General features: G+C 44.2%; 1 protein-coding gene across 2 annotated transcripts in view; it reads left to right on the top strand.

The window, feature by feature from the left end:
• The first annotated feature begins 824 nt into the window (after nt 1-824).
• The window catches only part of LOC141257934 (uncharacterized), a 78,832-nt gene continuing 65,996 nt past the window's right edge, over nt 825-13,660 (top strand). The window contains exon 1 of one of the 2 annotated variants that reach the window (XM_073672936.1): nt 825-954. The gene's annotated coding sequence lies outside the window, so the exon portion shown is untranslated. The remainder of the gene's footprint in view (nt 955-13,660) is intronic. The other variant, XM_073672935.1, reaches the window with a different exon arrangement.

Below are 13,660 nucleotides of genomic sequence, written 5' to 3'. Positions count from 1 at the left end.
AAATGCCACATTTAAAGTTTGGCATTTAAGTGATTAAACATCAGCGATCGGAGTTAGCTCCAGTCGTTGAAGTTAGAGGCAGGTGCTGGATGTATAACACAGCAAGAACATTTCCTATGAGGAGTCGGCTCTGCTCCTAAATCCAATCCATACAATTACACTGGTTTCATGGCAAAATAGTACTTTATGGATTATGAAGTGGGTTAAACAAGACATATAAAATCCATAGCATGCAAAGGAGAAAATTCGACTGACCCCTCTTATAGTCTGGATTAGTTTAGGAGATGTGATCTGGGTTTTGCATTATTTTAGGAGGTCTGGTCTGGGTTTTGCATTAGTTTAGGAGGTCTGGTCTGGGTTTTGCATTAGTTTAGGAGGTCTGGTCTGGGATGTATGAGCAAAAATGAATTTTGTTGCCTGTAAATCTCCAGGACAGCGTTCTTATTATTTAGTGGAAATGGGAGCCATGTTTTTTGCAATGGTTCTGGCATCATCCTTTACACAATATTTGGCATTGCCCTACACGGGAGAATTTGGGACTTCATTTGATAAATATGTGTGATAGGACCAACTACCTTAGAAAAGTTTTAGAAACTTCTGAGAAAGTGTATTTTGACTGTTTTTGCTTACTGTTTTTTCCTATATGAGACCCTCAAAAATTTCAAGAACTTTAAGTTAGAAAGCCCTGTGTTCTAGAAAATAAGAATAAATGCAGCATTTCAAAATGTGAAATTTTGATTGTTGCATCAAAACACAAGACAGCTAAGAGTTAACAATAAGTTATTGAAAAAAAAAAGATTCATTATGGGTGGGGCATTGAATTTCTTTTGAAGTGAAACTAAACTCAGTGAAAGCATTTCGGAGACGTCTTGCGGATAATTGTAGTGTTCCTGCATTCTGATTATTGCTGCACACAAGAGATGATTTCACCTTGTGCAGATCTGCATTAATCAGGTAGGTGTTTACTGCAGTGATCCCAAATTATTATCTAATGAGTCATTTTTATAAAGGTTCAGTTATGGTGACCTCATTATATTCTGGAGTAAGAGCTGTGGGGGATCAGTCAGGGTACGGCAGGAGGGACTGATGTTGTTGGGGAGATGTAGTGTTAAATGCTGCTCTAGGTGACAGAAAAACAAGCTATGGCAAGAATGAGGGGATTTAACAAACTTCATGTACCAGAACAATAAGGCTTCTGGACCAAAACTGGACTTACAACTGGTGAACTCTCTATCAGGTTCGGGATGAGAGAAGGAGTTGGCTAAGCCATCTCATTGAGACTTTAGTCACACCTCAGTTTTTTGACATATGAGAAAAAGAGACTGATTATTCTAATTAGAGTTAGATCAGAGTGTAGTTCGAATGTGATCCGATTTTCATGTACCTGGAGAGATTTAGAAAAAATATTTCTCTGCCTTCTCTATTCTGACAGTCCATGAAAATCGGACCATACTTGGATGTCATTCTAATGCAGTCCAAATTTTTTTCCGACCCATAGACTTGCATTTTTGATCCCACATTCAGACATGTCTCTGCAATTTTCCCTGGACCTTTTCGTCCATGAAAAATCACGGACATCTGAAAGACAACCACAGGTATTACTGCTATGAGGTCAATCAGTGCAAAACATGAAAAGCACTCGTACGTAAAAATCGGATGTTCAGAATGAGCCTTTTGTATTTGCTATATAACTGTTATACAATGGGTACGGAAAGTATTCAGACCACTTTACATTTTTCACTCTTTGTTTCATTGCAGCCAGTTGGTAAATTCTAAAAAGGTCATTTTTTTCTCATTAATATACACTCTACACCCCATCTTGACTGAAAAAAAACAAATGTAGACTTTTTTGCAAATTTCTTAAAAAAGAAAAACTGAAATATCACATGGTCATAAGTATTCAGACCATTTGCTGAGACACTCATATTTAAGTGACATGCTGTCCATTTCTTTGTGATCCTCCTTGAGATGGTGCTACTCCTTCATTGGTGTCCAGCTGTGTTTAATTAAACTGATAGGACTTGATTTGGAAAGGCACACACCTGTCTATATAAGACCTCACAGCTCACAGTGCATGTTAGACCAAATGAGAATCATGAGCTCAAAGGAACTACCCAAGGAGCCCAGAGACAGAATTGTGGCAAGACACAGATCTGGCCAAGGTTACTAAAGTATTTCTGCATTACTCAAGGACTCAAAGAGCACAGTGCCTTCCATAATCCTTAAATGGAAGAAGTTTGGGACCACCAGAAGTCTTCCTAGACCTGGCCGTCCAGCCAAACTGAGTAATCATGAGTGAAGAGCCTTGGTGAGAGAGGTAAAGAAGAACCCCAATATCAATGTGGCTGAGTTCCAGAAATGAAGAAGGTACTGTATATGGGAGAAAGTTCCAAAAAGTCAACTATCACTGCAGTCCTCCACCAGTCGGGCCTTTATAGCAGAGTGGCCCGATGGTAGCCTCTCCTCAGTGCAAGACATATGTAAGCCCACATAGAGTTTGCTCAAAAACACATGAAGTACTCCCAGACTATGAGAAATAAGATTCTCTGGTCTGATGAGACGAAGATAGAACTTTTTGGTGATAATTCTAAGCAGTATGTGTGGAGAAAACCAGACGCTGCTCATCACCTGCCCAATTCAATCCCAAGAGTGAAACATAGTGGTGGCAGCATAAAGCTATGGGGGTGTTTTTCAGCTGCAGGGACAGGATGACTGGTTGCAATTGAAGGAAACATGAATGCAGCCAAGTACAGAGATGTTCTGGTTGAAAACCTCTTCCAGAGTGCTCTGGACCTCAAACTTGGCCGAAGGTTCACCTTCCAACAAAACAATGACCCTAACCACACAGCTAAAATAACAAAGGAGTGGCTTCAGAACAAATCTGTGACCATTCTTGACTGGCCCAGCCAGAGCCCTGACCTACACTCAATTGAGCATCTCTGGAGAGACCTGAAAATAGCTGTCCACCAACGTTCACCATCAAACCTGACGGAACTAGAGGGGATCTGCAAGGAAGAATGGCAGAGGATCCCCAAATCCAGATGTGAAAAACTTGTTACATTATTCCCAAGAAGACTCATGTTTTTACTAGCTCAAAATTTAGCTTCTACTCAATACTGAGCAAAGGGTCTCAGTGAACTGCAGACATATACAGACCAATTACCAATTTTCCACATGGACCTCAGTTCTGCATGGATAAAAAATGCAGCATGTGATAGTCAGGTGTCTAATTTTCAGACGGGACCGGAGCATGTAAATTGTTGACAGTCATGTGAACTTAGCCCTAGTCATCAGATGTCCATTTTTTAAGGTTAACATACACATTACCTAGAACTGACAGTGGATTTTCTGCCCAGAAATAACAGTCTCATAGACTAATATGTACTCAGCCTGTGAAAAACAGACATCTGAATTTGGCCTAAAGCACTGAAAGTGCATGTCCCATCCTGTGCCTCATGTATGGACAAACATTTTCTTTAAGCTAAACAATAAGAGAAAAAAAACTTTAACGCTGCAAAAGCAGTGATCCCAAGGAACTATAAATTCACCAATCTCTACCGTTAAGATTGGTATATTGTCTAATCAACATTTATGAAAAATAAAGATAGACTAGGAGTAATAAAATGGCTAGATACATAAAAATATGGAGCAAGTGAGAAGATATACATAATTATCATCGTTCTGATGCACAGACAGTGAACCCTCAGTGTGGCTAAATATTTAAGTGTACATTCCCAGCTACCTGTTTTCCATTTCCTTCCTGTTACTAAAAGAAGGGAAGAAATAGTGGGAAAACAATTAAGCGGGAAGGTGTACTTAAATGAATGGCTGTGCCATAAAGCACCGAGCACCTGTACTTGGTTTGAACAATCATTCTATGCTGAAAGAGTCCCTATAAATAAATGTAACACCCCTTTAAGCCACCTCTGTGGGTAGGGTGTCTGGTAGTTCTTACCTCAATATGGCACAGTGTCTCTATCTGAATCTTGCTGGGAGCTGTAGTAGGATGCAGGAGGGTCTTCTTCTGCCATAGGTCGACTCGGGAAACCTCTGTCCACACACTGTACACACTCACAAGAGGTGAGGTTGGAAAACTTAACAGGTTTATTTATGGAGGATAAATGGTGAATATTGCAATGGAAATAGCAAGAAATAGCATAACAAATAGTATTACACAATTTACACATATAGATACAAGATAATATTACTTAGACTACAATTGGTTGCAGTTATGGAAACAACACAGTCCAATGTCAGAGCCCGGTTGCCACGGATGTTGGCGCTCATACAGAAACCTTTGGTGCACTTTAATATCACAACCTAAATTAAATCTCTTCAGCAACAATTTTCTTTTAAAACTCCTCAACAGTGTAACCACAAGTCCCAGCAGTAGCTTCGCACTTCTTGATGTACCAGGTCTAATATATTATGGTTGAATTTTTATTATCTGTATTTCTGGATTGAAAAAGACCTATTATAGCCAAAACGTTGTATCATCTACATTATTTGTGTATTTTTGCCATATGTTTTTTATAGAGGGAATAAAAGTAACGTAAAGCATCCTGACTAACATCACAACCAATCACATGTACATTACTACCATGTTTTATATGTACAGAGGGTAAAGATGGCCAAATACCATTGAAATAGGGATGTACTTCTCTGGAAATAATGTGTCACATCTGGTCATATGTTATCATCATGGAGGGCATAGTGTCCCATTTTTGACAAGTGTGTATTATAGGGACCCCCCTCATTGACCCCCAACTCTTGACTTTCAGGCTCAGGTCCCATAACAGTCACCTCTTCACTTGGTAATTCTCCCTGACTGGAGATGGCATGGGCTTTGTGGCTGATGAAAATGGATGTTCGGCTCTATAGGCAGTAGAACCTGGGTAAAATAGGTTTTGGCGGTCTCCTTATATTCTTGGGCTTCACAATTTATTCTCGAACTCTTCTGGCATGATGAGAAGTGCAGCAAGAGAATCATTGTCTGCTGCTATAAATGTCTCTGCAATCCCAGGAGCAGCAGCAGTTTATGTACTCACTGCAGGTGTTACTTAAAGAATTTAGGAGAAAAAAAAACAACAAAATATAATAGCCCATGTAACTCCTTAGAAACAATGAGATACCCAAAATAAAGTAGGTGTTGAAGTCTTATTGGTAGGTTTTGCACAGCAGATTGTGCCATAGATTGCCTAGATTTTGCCTTGAAGACATCTTTGATTTTTTTCCCACAGATATTGGTTGGGTTCTGAAGACTTCTACAAGTACATTACTTTAAATTCTTGTGGATTTATTTGCCTAACCATCATATGTCAAGTATGCGTTAAATATTTATATATGATTATTTCCAGGGTGCTGTATAAAAAGAGGATTTCAGTACATAACAAAGAATATTAAATCTAACAAAAAATGAATAAATGAGTTACAGGCCGGGATAAAATAAGACAGGACCCTTCACACAAGGCATACAATCCACAAATAAAAGGGATGGAGTCCGTAGGTAAAGTTATGGTAGTACTAACCAAAATGTGTCTCCATGTTGACCACCTGATTTTGCCTTAGAACTTCATTCAAATTAAGGCAACTGTGCAGTAGCTGGTGGGGAGCCCTTAATTAGAATTGTGGCTCCTTTTTTCTGAGGGTCAAAGGGTACAGATAGATTAGTAAGTGATAGTGTATCCTTGTGATGTGGCATCAACTATTCTCATTTGCTGCTGTTGGTGCAGATTATGCTTTATTTAAAATGGAGATGGGAGAACCCGACTTGAAATGCTTGGAGTTCTTACTGGATATTCACTGTACGGGAAAGAACGGCGAACACGTCACAGTGTTCAAGTCTGGGGGTAAGTCCGTGTTGGTTCGAAGAGAGAAATCAGCTGAGATCTTTATTTTCAATGGGGTTTAGTTTCTGGTTTAAGTTTCGGTAACCGAACAGTAGCCGACTTAATATTAACATAAAGTTCGGCTTGGGTACAAGAACCCGAACTTCCAGCGGTCTGCTCATCCCTATTCTAAAATTTGAATTGGTCTTTGTTGAAAATGTTGAAAGCAATTTAAATAATTAAAGAATAAAATGACTTAGGTCATTTGATTTTCTATATACTGGATGATTATAAAAGCTTCATCGGGTTTTGCATTCCTATTACTAACTACAAAGATGTAAATTTCACCCATTTGTAATAATAACATATCAAAAGGTCATATCTTGTAACTCACAAGTGCAGATTCGCTTGTGACTCATTAGGTGGCAGGGCGGCATCAGATCCCAAAATGGTGACCATGCAAGAGAAATAGTTTGGTGTTTTAGATTATGAGAAGTGTAATTCAATTTTTATGCAGTGAACGTTCCGAAGACAGTTTGAAAGTGACCCCCAGGTCTCCCAATCTGACAGTGTGTGACTTCTTCCTTTGGGGATACATCAAAGACATTATTTATGTGCCGCCTTTTCCAGCAACACTGGATGAGCTCAAGGACCACATTACCGCCGCTCCAATGACCATCGACGGGGACATTCTCCAGTGTGTTTGGGTCAAACAGGATTACTGCATAGACTGTGTGACAAAAGGAGAACCTAGAACTTTTCTAAACATCATTTGCTAAACTTGGAGAGTTTATGTTCATTACAGTGTGACATTCACTATTGTACATGAAATACATTTTAAAATATACCTCTTTGAAACCCAATCAATCTTTTATAATCATCCTGTAAATTCCTGAAAATTTGAAATTGCAACACCGAGGAGGAAAAATTGTGGAATTATTAAACTCAATAGACATGGATAAAGGGATTGTCCAGGTTTGAGATGAAAGTCTGCTGTCACTGTATATGACTGCAGACTTTTGAACCCTCACAGTGTGCGCACGACTATGCGGTCAGGATTCTCTGATGCCAAGAGCGAGAGCAGGTGATCATGTTACCGCAAGTATGCGATTTGCATATCCGCGATAACCCGAATAAATATTTGTCTTGAATGAGGCTGTGCATATATGGTCAGAATGTGAAATTGCATACTTGCATACTTGCAGTCACATGACAGCCTGCTCTCACTGCCGGCACCTGCAAATCCTGACAGCTTGAGGTGCGCACACTGTAAGGATTTAGAGGTCTGAGGTCACATAAAGTTACAGCAGATTTTCATTTCAAACATAGACAACCCTTATGATGGTATAAACATGCTGAAAAAAATGGAAACAAACTTTTGAAAACATCTCAATTTCTTCAATATTGAATATAAGCTCCACACACAGAAATATATGCAGTTATAAAGCTTGACTGCTATCAACATCTGAGGAAGGTTCTGCCACTGAGTGTACTTGGGCAAATCATCAAAATCCACTGCTGGCAGCTCTTTGTGCAATTAACGACTAATGACATCTTTGATGTGATCGATGGGAGACAAATCCACAGACGCTGCAGCCACGGGAGCATGTTTAGGCCACACAGCCTGCTTACTGTACCAACAGCAACATGCAGCCTGGGGTTGTCATGTTGAAAAATTGCTCCTGGCTGGGACCACTTGTTTTACAAACAAGTCTATTTAATTCCAAGCTGTTTGTGTACCTGAATTGTGGACTAGTGTGGTCTGGCTATAGTACATTATGGCACCCCATACATAATCCCAGGAGAAGAACTAATGTGACATTCATTTGTGAAGGCCTCTTTGTGTCATTGTTTATATGCTTTCCAACCCAATCTCCACTGATCATTGCATCCAAGATAAAAGAGGCAGTCATTGGTAAAGAGAATAGTCCTCGATTCTAGCTTCTATTGCCATCTTGATCTGCACAATGATTGTTTATGAGAGCTGTGGCATGAGGGTAATGGAACATCTTCATAAGGGAATGTAAACCGTTCCTTTTCCTGGGAATATGGTGTGGGGTGACACTGTGTAAGGGGGTGACAGAGGATGTCATGCGCCTCTCCCATACCAAACAGTTTGTGTTGTTTATGGATCTCTAGTGAAATGTATATTGTTATTTTCCTAGTGTTTAGTTATGAATTGATAGGCAGTGGTGGCCTATTAGTATATAGAGGATATGGTATAGTTTAGAGTATAGGAAGTTTAGTGTACATTATTAGTGGGTGAATACGGCAGTTCATTGGTGAAGGGAAAAGTTTGCCAGTGGCCAGTGGAGACGCTTGCTGATTGGTCCAGTTAAAAAAGGGGGAGGGGTTTGAACAAGAGAGGACCAACAGTTATTCCTGTCAGGAATCAGTTCTGTCAGAGATGTCATAATTAGTGTTGCGCACAAGCCCGAGCAGACTGGCGTGAGCGTGATTAGTGATCCCACTGTACCATGAACTGAGGATTGCCTGGAGGGGCGTAACTAAGTATCAACCCGATCCAACCAAGGTCACACGGCGGCTCAGTCGACTCCGTGAACCAGGGAGGGACCAGGTGCTACTCCAGGTCAGACCCAGGTTACAGCTGTTGACCCACACCGGAGAATGCAGGTTAAACTGGCATATTGACTGGTGGATAGTGGCAGGCACGGCTGGTATGCAGACAGGTGGATATTGACAGGAACAGCTAGTATGCACACAGGTGGGCACTGGCAGGCATGGCTGGCATTCAGACAGGTGGGCACAGGCATGGCTGACATGCAGACATGCTGGTACAGGCAGGATAGGGACCAGTACAGACTGGGATACAGGAACAGAGCCGCAGGTGCGGTAGACAAGCAGAGCGGAGCAAAACCCACAGATGCGGTGAACAAGCAAAGCAGAGCAAAACCCGCAGATGCGGTGAACCAGCAAAGCAGAGCAAAACCACAGATGCATTGAACTAGCAAAGCAGAGCAAAACCCGCAGATGCGGTGAACAAGCAAAGCAGAGCAAAACCGCAGATGCGGTGAACAGTACAGGGCTCTGTTCACATAGAACAGACTGTAATACACAAGAAGATAGATGGAACACAGGTGATAGATACAGAGAGAGGGAAACAGAACGCCGGGAACCAGATACACACAAGGTACTTACAATGAAGTAGCGAGTGGACACAAGACTCATAAACAGAAGTACAGAGACAATGAGTTGGAGTTAGGTGCAGGTTCAGATACTGCAGGAAAGAGGGAATATACAGACAGAGACAAACAAGTAACGGACTAGGACACTGTTCAGACACGATCTAAACCAGGAACAAGATACAGGAACAAGCCTGGGAACTCAGCACCCAGGGTGGCAGAAACTGACTAGAATTCACAGGTACAGGTAGAGGCCCTGGGTACTCAGCCCCCAGGGTGGTGGACAGACTAGAGTAGGACAGGACCTGGCAACTCACAGTTGCACAGAACAGACTGTAAGAAAGTGTTGCTCAGGCACCTCCTACTGGGTGGAGGAGGTTTAAGTATCCAGTGACTCACAGCAATAGGCTGGGGACGCATTAGGACTACGCACATTGTATCTTTAAGAATCAGAAAGCAACAGCGCCGATGCCCTAAGCCAGCAGACTAGAGACATACAAACAGCAGGTACTGGAGCAAAAGTGCAGCCTGGCCTGAAAGGTAAGATTGCGGTCTTGCATGGTGGGAGATGGTAAGCCATGCAAGCACGCCGCCAGGGATGTTACAGTACCCCCCCTTTACGCCCCCTCTTCTTCAAGCCAGCAAGGATTTCCTGCAAAGAATTTGGAGGCCGATCCTTCTCTTCAAGAAGATTACCTCTTCTGTTCAGTAGAGGGAACGAAACTGGTCTCACCATCTTGGTGACTAGGATGCTACCTCCCATCGAGCCATCCTCAGCAACAGAGGAAGTGGATGAAGTGCCAGGAACAGAACACAGGAAATTGTTAATATCGGGTAGTACCCTAAAGGATTCACGGGACAACTGGAGGTCCTCCACCAGGTTGGAGGGGTGCAGAGACTTGGGGTTAACCACCGCTATGACGTACACTTTGCCAAGCTTACTGGATGAAGTGGACAAAGTACCAGCTACAGGGTGCAAAAAAGTCTCTCTCCATTTGTTATCAGGTAGCTCTCCGGGGGATTCAGGAGTCAACTGGAAGTCCTCCGCCTGGTCGGAGGGGTGCAGAGACGCGGGGGTAACCACCGCCTTGATGTACAGTTAGCCAAGCTTACTGGATGAAGTGGGCGGAGTACCAGGTAAAGGGTGCAGAAAAGTCTCTCTCCATTTGTTATCAGATAGCACCCTGGAGGATTAAGGTGATGACTGAAGGTCCTCAGCCTGGTTGGAGGGATGTAGAGACTTGGAGGTAGCCACCGCCTTGATGGACTTATTGCCAGATTTGTTAGAGATGGAGGATCCTTGCTTAGGGACCAACTTCAGTCTGGTTTCTGAGATGACACATCTGCGAGGCGGGGCGGTGCCTAAAGCCAGATCATTGGTACAATCGTCGAGACTGTGTGGGGACAATGCCTCCGCTTCCCTTCCTTTTGAGACTACAGCGCACAGCGAGTCAGCGACTAGCAAATCTGGTGAAGAAGATGAAGAAACTGCTGACTGTCCTGAAGATATGGGGACAGGACACCCCTTGCACCTCAGCAGTCCCCCAGGAAACACCGTGCAGGATCTCCAGACATGAGCAGGCACTAGATCTCTCGGCTCTGGATGACCTGTGGGTAAACCAGACAGCACCTGAAATGTAAACTTCTTCATGTGTAATGTTCCAATCTGGAGCTTAATTTGTACAGACATATTTTGACTGTTTCTGAGTAGGGCTCGTCCTTCCGCAGACATTGCCCAAACCGGCTTCTGGAGTTGTCGGACGGGAATCAGACACTGACTCTTCAAGGCTTTAAGCCTGAAACTTCCGGTTAATCTGAGGCCTTCACTTGCCATGGAGACAGTCATGGTCATCTGTGGAGAGGAAACACTAACTCCAAGGGCAGCCTCTCCCACATGCCTAATGTCTTGGGATTCTCCAACCTTCACTGGACAAAGACCGTCAGGGGGTCCCAAACAACCACAGCGGGACCGCAATCCGATTTTGTGACTGAGTTCTGGCCTCTGCTTTGCCTGACAAACATAGTCATCCTTCATGGATTCTGTGCGGATAGCTGCCTCTACAGGCTGGGGAACAGGATGTCTTTGGGAGGACAGAACCTGACGTAACGGTTAACCTCTATGCCTTGAACGTCTGGCTGCCTCTTGAGGCTGGGAAGGGAAGTATTCTGTGGAGCATTGTCAACCTGTGTGGATTCTGTGTAGGCAGCAGTCTCTTCAGGCTGGAGAACTGGTAGGCTGCCTACACACATCACCCATCGGGGCTGCTCCAGGATATTGGGAAGGGAAGCTTTAGCAGAAGCCTCAGGATTAGGGTCATCGAAGACCATTAGAAAGGCCACCAGTAAGGCCTGCAGGTCAGAGACGACAGGATCCCATGCTTCCCATAGAGGGGTGATCCATTTCAAGGCATCACCCGCTAGGTAGGACATTATGAATGCTACTTTAACCCTATCAGTTGGAAAACAGTGGACATTGAATTTGAAATGCAGCATGCATTGCTCCACAAATGCACGGCTTCGTTTTGGATCCCCATAGTACCGTGGAGGATCCGCAGGAATGAGTGCTGATAGATCCATTTGGGCTGGTGCGTAAATCGCATGAACCTCAGCTTGAGAAAAAAAAATTTCTAAGTGCACATATTCACCAGACAAGGATTCAAATGTCTCTGAGAGCGAAGGGCCGTGGAGCTCAACGGGAACCATGGCCTGAGCAAACTGTTGCACACACGCCCGGGCAGACTGGCATGAGCGTGAATAGTGATCCCACTATACCATGAACCGAGGAGTGCCTGGAGGGGCGTAACTAAGTATCAACCCAATCTGACCAAGGTCACATGGCGGTTCAGTCTACTCCGTGAACCAGGGAGAAACCAAGCAGAGGGAACAGGTGCTACTCCAGGTCAGACCCCGGTCATAGCTGTTGACCCACACCGGGGAATGCAGGAACAGGCAGGTTAAACTAGCATATTGACTGGTGGGTACTGGCAGGCATGCCTGGTATGCAGACAGGTGGATATTGAAATCACAGCTGGTATGCAGACAGGTGGGCACTGGCAGGCACGGCTGGCGTGCAGACAGGTGGGCGCAGGGAGGACCGGCTGACATGCAGACAGGCTGGTACTGGCAAGTAGAAATGTAGGCAGGATAGGAACCAGTACAAACTGGGATACAGGAACAGAGCCGCAGGTGTGGTAGAAAAGCAGAGCGGACCAAAACCCGCAGATGCGGTGAACCAGCAAAGCAGAGCAAAACCCACAGATGCAGTGAACTAGCAAAGTAGAGCAAAACGCGCAGATGCGGTGAACAAGCAAATCATAGCAAAACCACAGATGCAGTGAACACGCAAAGCAGAGCAAAACCCGCAGATGCAGTGAACAAGCAAAGCAGAGCAAAACCGTAGATGCGGTAAACAAGAAAAGCAGAGCAAAACCCGCAGATGCGGTGAACAAGCAAAGCAGAGCAAAACCGCAGATGCAGTGAACAAGCAAAGCAAAACCCGCAGATGCAGTGAACAAGCAAAGCAGAGCAAAACCGCAGATGCGATAAACTAGCAAAGCAGAGCAAAACCCACAGATGCGGTGAACAAGCAAAGCGGAGCAAAACTCGCAGATGCGGTGAACAAGCAAAGCAGAGCAAAACTGCAGATGCGGTGAACTAGCAAAGCAGAGCAAAACTCGTAGATGCGGTGAGCAAGCAAAGCAGAGCAAAACCGCAGATGCGGTGAACAGGACAGGGCTCTGTTCACATTGAACAGACTGGAATACACAAGAAGATAGCTGGAACACAGTAGATAGATACAGAGGGAATGAAACAGAACGAGCAGAACCAGATACACACAAGGTACTTACAATGAAGTAGCGAGTGGACACAAGACTCACAAACAGAAGTACAGAGACAACGAGTTGGAGTTAGGTGCAGGTGCAGATACTTCAGGAAAGAGGGAAGATACAGGCATAGAGACAAACAAGTAACGAACTAGGACACTGTTCAGACAGGATCTGAACCAGGAATAAGATACAGGAATGAGCCTGGGAACTCAGCCCCCAGGGTGGCAGAAACTGACTAGAATTCACAGGTACAGGTAGAGGCCCTGGGTACTCAGCCCCAAGGGTGGCGGACAGACTAGAGTAGGACAGGACCTGGCACAGAACAGACTGTAAAAAAGTGTTTCTCAGGCACCTCCTACTGGGTGGAGGGGGTTTAAGTATCCAGTGACTCACAGCAATAGGCTGGGTACGCATTAGGACTATGCTTACTGTAGCTTTAAGAATCAGAAAGAAACAGTGCCGACACCCTAAGCCAGCAGACTAGATACATACAAACAGCAGGTACTGGAGCAAAAGTGTGCAGCCTGGCCTGAAAGGTAAGATTGCGGTCTTGCATGGTGGGAGATGGTAAGCCATGCAAGCACGCCGCCAGGGATGTTACAATTAGTGGTAACGTTTACGTATGTGTGGCGCCCCTGCGGGTTCAGTAACCACAGAGGTACTGCATCTCACCCAGAGGTGTGGTACCCTACTCTCAGGTGAGGATGGAGTACTGCTTTGGACCCAAACACCTGCATCCAACACTACACTACTACAGACCAACAGGGGGGGCAAGATGCACTGCTACTCTGCTGAGCCCTGACCCTGGCTGGTGTGGGTGGAGGAAGAAGTTCAGGGGAGCACTTGAGAAGGAGGATATAAA

The sequence above is a fragment of the Phyllobates terribilis genome, unplaced genomic scaffold (assembly GCF_046119375.1).
Source record: "Phyllobates terribilis strain yellow unplaced genomic scaffold, ASM4611937v1 Scaffold_3__8_contigs__length_932513732, whole genome shotgun sequence".
Taxonomy (NCBI): domain Eukaryota; kingdom Metazoa; phylum Chordata; class Amphibia; order Anura; family Dendrobatidae; genus Phyllobates; species Phyllobates terribilis.
This window is presented reverse-complemented; position numbering and strand designations above follow the sequence as displayed.